We start from the raw sequence: 10042 nt of genomic DNA, 5'->3' as shown, positions 1-10042 counted from the left end.
TCAAAAAACGAAGATCATAGCATCTGGGCCCATCACTTCATGGAAAGAAGGGGAAACAATGGAAACTGTGACAGAATTTATTTTCTTGGGCTCCAAAATCACTGCAGCTGGTGACTGCAGCCATGAAACTAAAACATGCTTGCTCCTTGGAAGAAAATCTATGACTAAGCTAGACAGCATATTAGAAAGCAGAGACATTACTTTGCCAACAAAGGTCCGTCTATTCAAAGCTACCATTTTTCCAATAATCGTGTGGATGTGAGTGTCAGACCATAAAAAAAGCTGAGAACTGAAGAATTGATGCTTTTGAACTGTGGTGTTGGAGAAGACTCTTGAGAGTCCCTTGGACTGCAAGGAGATAAAACCAGTCAATTTTAAAGGAAATCAATTCTGAATATTCATTGGAAAAACTGATGCTAAAGCTGAAATTCTAATCCTTTGGCAACCTGATGTGAAGAACTGACTCCTTAGAAAAGACCCTGATGCTGGGAAAGATTGAAGGCAGGAGAAGAAGGGGATGGCAGAGGATGAGATGGCTGGGTGGCATCACAAATTCGATGGACATTGAGTTTGAGCAAGCTCTGGCAGTTAGTGATGAACAAGGAAGGCTGGCATGCTGCAGTCCATGAAGTCTCAAAGTGTTGGACATAACTGACTGAGTGAACTGAACTGAGCTGTGCTGATTTTCTTTGCCTGAGTTTTTCCCATTGCCCTGTATAATTTCAGCTCTTTTGAGGTTCAAGCTACTAAAATTTTATTACATGAGTTAGTGAGAGACACTCAAATAGTGTTATCCAGTTAAAATGTGGTTCCATATTAAAGAAAAGTTCTTAATTCTTACTGTCTACTGTGTCTAACAGAGTATCATCTTGTGAGATCAGTTGTGCATATTCACTGGAAGGACTGATGCTGAAGCTGAAACTCCAATATTTTGGCCACCTAATGCAAAGAACTGACTCATTGGAAAACACCTTGATTCTGGGAAGGATTCAAGGTGGGAGGAGAAGGGGATGACAGAGAATAAGATGGTTGGATGGCATCATGGACTCAATGGACATGAGTTTGAGTAAGCTCTGGGAGTTGGTGATGGACAGGGAAGCCTGGTGTGCTGCAGTCCATGGGGTCACAAAGAGTCAGACACGACTGAACTGATTGAAAACCTGTTTTATCATAGTTGTTCAGAATACTCCTCCCATCTGAAGAAGGTTTAAGGATTGTCTTTTGGGGGCATTATATATGGCAGTATTTTCTCCAGCATTATAAAGAGATATGCCAAAGCCCTCTTACATAACCATATTTTTACTTCTGCCTTGTCATCCATATATATGAGTATTTTTAATATTGTATTTTCATGTTTCTGTTGCTTTAGAAAATAACAATTGCCAAAATAGATTTATCATTATTTTTTAATTTATTTTCTGATTGTTATCAGTGGACATTTTAGTTGAATGTTGTTTTAATTCTCTCAATTTATCATATCTATGTTTTGAACTCTTCTGGAGACTATGGTTCAATTATTTTATTTAATTTTATGGAGACTATATCTAAATAATTTCTGAGGGATTTCTTCTATAATATTAATTTCCTTCTCCTCCAACCCATGTCTCCCACATGGGATTCAGACTCTCTACCATTTGAACCACCAGGGAATCTCCATATCTATATATTTTCTGAGGGATTTAATCTATAATATTCTAGTTATTTTTTGTTAGCTTCAGGGAGTAGAGGAGGTATAGAAATGTTTCCTCTGTTTTTGTAGATATTATAGGTGAAATTTTGAGTAAGACAATATAAGGATAACATCTGTTTCTGAAATACACATTACTATAGAGAATGATTATGGGAAAACACCAAAGGAAAGTATCATTCTATATTTCAAAGATTTCTTAGGAAAAGGGGGGGAAGAAAAAAGAAAAAAAAAACTATTAGAGATGTTGATGTAAATAATTTCTTAAACTCTTTAAATTTCTTAAACTATATATCACCATGCTTTGTAGTCACAAGCAAATATGGAACTTGTTTCACAAATTAAAAAAAAAAAACAAACTTGGAAGTGAAGATGAAAATTTGTCAAATAAAGAGAACCTATTTGATGCATAACAGGCTGGCAGCATCTTAAAATCTTCACTTAAGCAAAATGGCAACCCACTCCAGTACTCTTGCTTGGAAAATCCCACGGACCAAGGAGCATGGTAGGCTGCAGTTCATGGGGTCGCGAAGAGTCAGACACGACTGAGCGACTTCACATCACTTCAATGGGGGGCTCAGGTTTGTGAGTCCTGGTAACTGAGACCATTGTTCTACTAAAGGCACAAAGGTTCTAGGGCTTCCTAGGTGGCACTGGTGGTAAAGAATCATGCCTATGCAGGAGATTGAGAGATGTAATTTCAGTCCATGGGTTGGGGAGATCCCCTGAAGTATTCAATCCACTCCAGTATTCTTGCCTGGAGAAGCCCATGGAGAATGGAACCTGGAGGATCTCAAAGAGCTGTGCAGTATTGAAGAGACTTAGCAGCAGCATCAGCAGAATAAAGGGTCTAAGGGAAAGATTTTAAGGAAAAAAGTACAGTTCAGTTCAGTTGCTCAGTAGTGTCCGACTCTGCAACCACATGAATCAGAGCACGCCAGGCCTCCCTGTCCATCACCATCTCCCGGAGTTCACTCAGACTCACGTTCATCGAGTCAGTGATGCCATCCAGCCATCTCATCCTCGGTCGTCCCCTTCTCATCCTGCCCCCAATCCCTCCCAGCATCAGAGTCTTTTCCAATGAGTCAACCCTTCACATGAGGTGGCCAAAGTACTGGAGCTTCAGCTTTCACATCATTCTTTCCAAATAAGTCCCAGGGTTGATCTCCTTTGGAATGTACTGGTTGGATATCCTTGCAGTCCAAGGGACTCTCAAGAGTCTTCTCCAACACCGCAGTTCAAAAGCATCAATTCTTCGGCACTCAGCCTGCTTCACAGTCCAACTCTCACATCCATACATGACCACAGGAAAAACCATAGCCTTGACTAGATGGACCTTAGTCGGCAAAGTATGTCGCTGCTTTTGAATATACTATCTAGGTTGGTCATAACTTTTCTTCCAAGGAGTAAGCGTCTTTTAATTTCATGGCTGCAGTCATCATGTGCAGTGACTTTGGAGCCCAGAAAAATAAAGTCTGACACTGTTTCTACTGTTTCCCCATCTATTTCCCATGAAGTGATGGGACCAGATGCCATGATCTTCATTTTCTGAATGTTGAGCTTTAAGCCAACTTTTTCACTCTCCTCTTTCACTTTCATCAAGAGGCTATTTAGCTCCTCTTTATTTTCTGCCATAAGGGTGGTGTCATCTGCATATCTGAGGTTACTGATATTTCTCCCGGCAGAAATGTCTCCCGGCCTATGTTTCTTCCAGTCCAGCGTTTCTCATGATGTACTCTTTATATAAAGTTAAAGAAGCAGGGTGACAATATACAGCCTTGACGTACTCCTCTTCCTATTGGGAACCAGTCTGTTGTTCCATGTCCTGTTCTAGCTGCTGCTTCCTTACCTGCATACAGATTTCTCAAGAGGCAGGTCAGGTGGTCTGGTATTCCCATCTCTCTCAGAATTTTCCACAGTTTATTGTGATCCACACAGTCAAAGACTTTGGCATAGACAATAAAGCAGAAATAGATGTTTTTCTGGAACTCCCTTGCTTTTACCATGATCCAGTGGGTGTTGGCAATTTTATATCTGGTTCCTCTGCCTTTTCTAAAACCAGCTTGAACATCAGGGAGTTCTCGGTTCACGTATTGCTGAAGCCTGGCTTGGAGAATTTTGAGCATTATTTTACTAGCATGTGAGATGAGTGCAATTGTGGGGTAGTTTGAGCATTCTTTGGCATTGCCTTTCTTTGGAATTGGAATGAAAACTGACCTTTTCCAGTCCTGTGGCCACTGCTGAGTTTTCCAAACTTGCTGGCATATTGAGTGCAGCACTTTCACAGCATCATCTTTCAGGATTTGAAACAGCTCAACTAATTCCATCATCTCCACCAGCTTTGTTCGTAGTGATGTTTTCTAAGTCCCACTTGACTTCACATTCCAAGATGTCTGGCTCTAGATTAGTGATCACATCATCGTGATTATCTGGGTCATGAAGTTCTTCCATGTATTCTTGCCACCTCTTCTTAATGTCTCTGCTTCTGTTAGGTCCATACCATTTCTGTCCTTTATTGAGCCCATCTTTGCATGAAATGTTCCCTCAGTATCTCTAATTTTCACATTAGAATTCAAAGTTTGTTACTTTTTAACTTGATATCACTAGAAAGAGAATTGATAATACCCATAATTTCAGGCTGTTCCAGAGTTGTAAATTTATGCTAACCACAAATTCTTCACTACAAAATTTCTCAGCTTTAAGAGAAGGACAAAGCAAGTTGGATATCTTTAAGATATTTTTAATCAAGTGGTGTATATAAAATAATTTGTTAATCTAGGCTACAATTACAAAACAGTCTGTATTTTTAAAGAAATAGAAAAATCACCAGTCAAGATTCAATACTTATTTTTGTTTTCGCTTAACACCCAAAATGCTTTTGTTTCATATTAAAGAGGTTAAAATCAATAGATTCTAATTTATTTTCTCTCATTTCATTATTCTTATGATGCCTTTTAGAAGATATAGCATGAGGCCTGTTAACATGTCATATACGCAAGACATTCCCAAATAATTTGAAAATCATTTCTTGACCAAATGTCTAAGCATACTGAATCATCTTGAATTTTATTAACTTTACTTTAGGTGTAAGAGCTTACTGACCTTTCTGAAATTTAAGCATTCTTATTTTATATTTTCTATTGAAATACTCTGACTATAATAAACAGTTTTATATAGGGTTAAATAATACATATAGATAATTTCTGTGTAAGTTCAGTTCATTTCCGTCACTCAGTCGTTTCTGACTCTTTGCGACCCCATGAATCGCAGAATGCCAGGCCTCCGTGTCCATCACCAACTCCCGGAGTTCATTCAGACTCACGTCCATCGAGTCAGCGATGCCATCCAGCCACCTCACCCTCTGTCATTCCCTTATCCTTCTGCCCCCAATCCCTCCCAGCATCAAAATATGTTCCAATGAGTCAACTCTTCACATGAGGTGGCCAAAATACTGGAGTTTCAGCTTTAGCCTCATTCCTTGCAACGAAATCCCAGGGCTGATCTCCTTCAGAATGGACTGGTTGGATCTCCTTGCAGTCCAAGGGACTCTCAAGAGTCTTCTCCAACACCACAGTTCAAAAGCATCAATACTTTGGTGCTCAGCCTTCCTCACTGTCCAACTCTCACATACATACATGACTACTGGAAAAACCATAGCCTTGACTAGACGGACCTTAGTCAGCAAAGTAATGTCTCTGTTTTTGAATATGCTGTCTAGGTTGGTCATAACTTTTCTTCCAAGGAGTAAGCATCTTTTAATTTCATGGCTGCAATCACCATCTGCAGTGATTTTGGAGCCCCCCAAAATAAAGTCTGACACTGTTTCCACTGTTTCCCCATCTATTTCCCATAAATTGATGAGACCGGATGCCATGATCTTCGTTTTCTGAATGTTGAACTTTTAGCCAACGTTTTCACTCTCCTCTTTCACTTTCATCAAGAGGCTTTTTAGTTCCTCTTCACTTTCTGCCATAAGATTGGTGTCATTTGCATATCTGAGGTTATTGATATTTCTCCTGGCAATCTTGATTCCAGCTTGTGTTTCCTCCAGTCCAGCGTTTCTCATGATGTACTCTGCATATAAGTTAAAGAAGCAGGGTGACCATATACAGCCTTGATGTACTCCTTTTCCTGTTTGGAACCAGTTTGTTTTTCCATGTCCAGTTCTAATTGTTATTTCCTTACCTGCATACAGATTTCTCAAGAGGCAGGTCAGGTGGTCTGGTATTCCCATCTCTTTCAGAATTTTCCACAGTTTATTGTGATCCACACAGTTAAAGGCTTTGGCATAGTCAATAAAGCAGAAATAGATGTTTTTCCGGAACTCTCTTGCTTTTTCCATGATCCAGCGGATGTTGGCAATTTGATCTCTGGTTCCTCTGTCTTTTGTAAAACCAGCTTAAACATCAGGAAGTTCACAGTTCATGTATTGCTGAAGCCTGGCTTGGAGAATTTTGAGCATTATTTTACTAGCATGTGAGATGAGTGCAATTGTGCGGTAGTTTGAGCATTCTTTGCCATTGCCTTTCCTTGGAATTGGAATGAAAACTGACCTTTTCCAGTCCTGTGGCCACTGCTGAGTTTTCCAAACTTGCTGGCATATTGAGTGCAGCACTTTCACAGCATCATCTTTCAGGATTTGAAATAGCTCCACTAGAATACCATCACCTCCACTAGCTTTGTTCGTAGTGATGCTTTCTAAGGCCCACTTGACTTCACATTCCAGGATGTCTGGCTCTAGATGAATGATCACACCATCGTGATTATCCAGGTCATGAAGATCTTTTTTTTGTGCAGTTCTTCCATGTATTCTTGCCACCTCTTCTTAATATCTTCTGCTTCTGTGTAAGTAGAAAATGAAATTCATTATATCTGGCTAAAATTAATTTGGCCAAATGCAACTTTGTATGTATAAAAATATATTAGTCAACAAAAAGTATTTTGAAACATTGATGCTTGCTGATTCTTAATTTTGATGCAATAATGTAGACTTATAGAAAGTTCTTTAGTCACTTTACATATATTTGTATCTTTCCTGTATTCAGAATTTTACCACATTTTAGAAAGTTTTTGTTTCCATCTTAATTTTCAGACAATAATCTTATGTTTGTTAATATGAGCATTTAAAATCAATATATATCTACTAAAATCTTTAAATGTCTACTTTGTGCATGTGGAACTTGTAATATGCTGCTGCCAATTGTCATCAACTTGGGACATGATTGTTCTGTGTTGAAATCATCAAAGATTAGTTATTAGAGGGCATCTCTGGCAGTTCAGTGGTAAAACATCCACCTGCCAGTGCAGTAGGCAAAAGTTTTTTCCCTGGTAAGATCTCATATGCTGCGGAGCAGCTAGGCCAGTGTGCCACACTACTGAGCTTGTGCTCTAGAGTCCTGGAGTCACACTGCTGAGCCCACGTGCCTCAGCTGCTGAAGTGCAAGCACCCTAGGTCCATGCTCCACAATAAGAGAAACCACCGCAATGAGAAAACCTCACATTGCAACTGGAGAGTGGCCCCTGATGCTGCTGCTAAGTCACTTCAGTCATGTCCGACTCTGTGCGACCCCATAGACGGCAGCCCACCAGGCTCTCCCATCCCTAGGACTCTCCAGGCAAGAACACTGGAGTCGGTTGCTATTTCCTTCTCCAATGCATGACAGTGAAAAGTGAAAGGGAAGTCGCTACTTTCCACAATTAGAGAGAAGCCTATCTAATTTTCATAAGATTATCTTTTGTCTATCCAGCTATTGATCTGCTATCAATTTTTTCCAACTATATATAACCTGAATATATATTTGGAAGATATTTGGAAGTCTATATCAATTTCTGGAGGGCAGAGTGAGACTATTACTTAAATGATGTTTTTGTTCACTTATATTTCGTTCTCTTTATTTTTGTTAAAATACAAAATAATATACGTAACTATGTGAAATAATACTCTTCTATGACACAATATTTATTTGACCTAGTGTATTCGCTATTGTTGTATATTCATATTATGGAAGTTAATTATGCATAAAATATACACATCTGAAAAACTAATTAAAATCAGACATTTTTTGTTTGCTCACCCTGGGTATCTACATGTGGTTGTAATATATACATGCTACTTGGTTCTCTGTCTTGAACCAATTCAAAAAATCTCAGAAATAACATGTAAAAACATGGATTTTTTAACAGATACATGATTAATTACATTAAAAGATATGTTAGTAACAAACAAATGAGGTCAATTTAGTTGAAGGGCATTGTAGTGGAAAAATAGGAACAAGAAGTAAACACATTTTATCTATGCAATCAGGAATTCTAGATGACCATAAGCTGTTACCTGGACACAGGTGGCTGTTTTCTCAGGAGAGCCCTTCATAATAGGTTTTAAATGAGAAAATAGGAATCATCAGTTTTAGATACTTTTGAAATATCACAAGTGTGAAAGCCTTCATACATCATAACTGAAATAATGTAAAGTGATTAATAAATGTCATTGACATAAATGAGTTGCCAGATGCATCTAATCCTCAAGTGAGCAAGAAAAAAAAAATGCATAAAAACCTCTTAAAATATGTCATACCAGATTATGACAATTTATGTTAAACCACAGAAATGATTTCAATTTCCAAAATAAAGTAATTTTATAAAGGTAAATTAGTTATTTTGAGAATATAACCATTTTCCTTATTTTAGCATTTGAAAAATTATATTTTGTCTATCTCAAACCATAATTATAAATGAATCAAAGCAAAAAAATGGATACAATGTAATAAATATCTCAGGAAATGAAAATTGTAATGAAATATATTAATTTATTCCAGTTAAAATGTGAGGATTAAAAGTATGTCTTAATAGGTATTTGTTTACTGAAACATTCTTAAAATAATTTGATTTTAATATGAAAGCTACTAGTTAAGTTAACTTATACCATGATCTTTGTCATTGGGTGATAATCATTATATTTAAACTTTAGAAAATTTTGTTATAATGCCAAGTTTGTTTTGTTTTTGTTTTTTTTTCCCTATGAGAAATCCAATCTTGGACAATAACGCAACATTTTATTTATTTATTTAATTGAAGTATAATTGCTTTACAATATACTAGTTTCAGGTGTACAGTACAGTGATTCAATATTTTAATAGGTTTTGCTCCATTTAAAGTTGTTACAAAATAATGACTGCATTTTTCTGTTCTGTAAAATCTATTATTATTGCTTCTTTATTTTATACATAATAGTTTGTATGCATGTGCACATGCTAAGTCTCTTCAGTCGTGTCTGATTCTTTTTAACCCTATGGACCATAGCCTGCCAGGCTCCTCTGTCCTTGGGCTTCTCTAAACAAGAATATTAGAGTGGGTTGCCATGATCTCCTCCAGGGGATCTTCTAGATTTAGGGATGGAACCCTCATCTCTAATGGCTCCTGAATTGGCAGGAGAGTTCTTTAACCACTAGCATCACCTAGGAAGACCGATAGTTTGTATAAATACTGCTTTTGCCCTTCCCTTTTCCCTCTTTCCAGTTATCAAGATTTTAATATATTAACTATATTCCAATAAAAATTTAAAAGTAAATAAATAAACACATGCTCTCTAGTTCTGTTCTCTGGTATCTTACTAGATATAGATAGATAGATAGATAGATAGATGGATAGAGATTGATCACCTTTTTAAAAAAAATTTGGAATACATTCAAGTTACAGTGGGTATTAGTTTCACATATACAGCAAATTGAAGCAGTTATACATATACATAAATGCACTATTTTATAAGATTCTTTTTTCCATATGGACCTTGACAGAATATGGGGCACAGTTCCCTGTGCAATACTGCAGATTATTTTTAGTAATATATTTTATATATAGTGGTACATCTGTGTCAGTTCCAGACTCAAAATGTATCCCCCTCCTTTTTTCCTGGCAACCGTAGGTTTTTTATGTACATCTATGACTCTGCTTTTGTTTTGTAAATAAAAGTTTATTTGCATCTTTCTATTATTCAGATTCCACATATAAGCAATATTATATGATATTTATCTTTCTGTGTCTGACATTTCACTCCTATGACAATTTCTAGGTCCATCCATGTTGCTGCAAATGACACTATTATTTTTTTTATTGATGAATAAAATTCCATTGTGTATATGTATCACGTCTTTATCCATTCCTCTGTTGATGGACATTTAGATTGCTTCTATGGCCTGGATATTGTAAAGAGTGTTGCAGTGAACACTGGAGTTCATGTTTCTTTCTGAATTATGGTTTTCTCGGGGTATATGACCAGGAGTATGATTGCTAGGTCCTATAATATTTCTATATTTAGTTATTTAAGGAACCTCCATACTCTTCTTCACAGTGACTGTA

The sequence above is a fragment of the Capricornis sumatraensis genome, chromosome 1, assembly GCF_032405125.1.
Source record: "Capricornis sumatraensis isolate serow.1 chromosome 1, serow.2, whole genome shotgun sequence".
NCBI classification, from domain to species: Eukaryota; Metazoa; Chordata; class Mammalia; order Artiodactyla; family Bovidae; genus Capricornis; species Capricornis sumatraensis.
The sequence above is the reverse complement of the archived record's forward strand: the minus strand, read 5'-3'. Positions refer to the sequence as shown.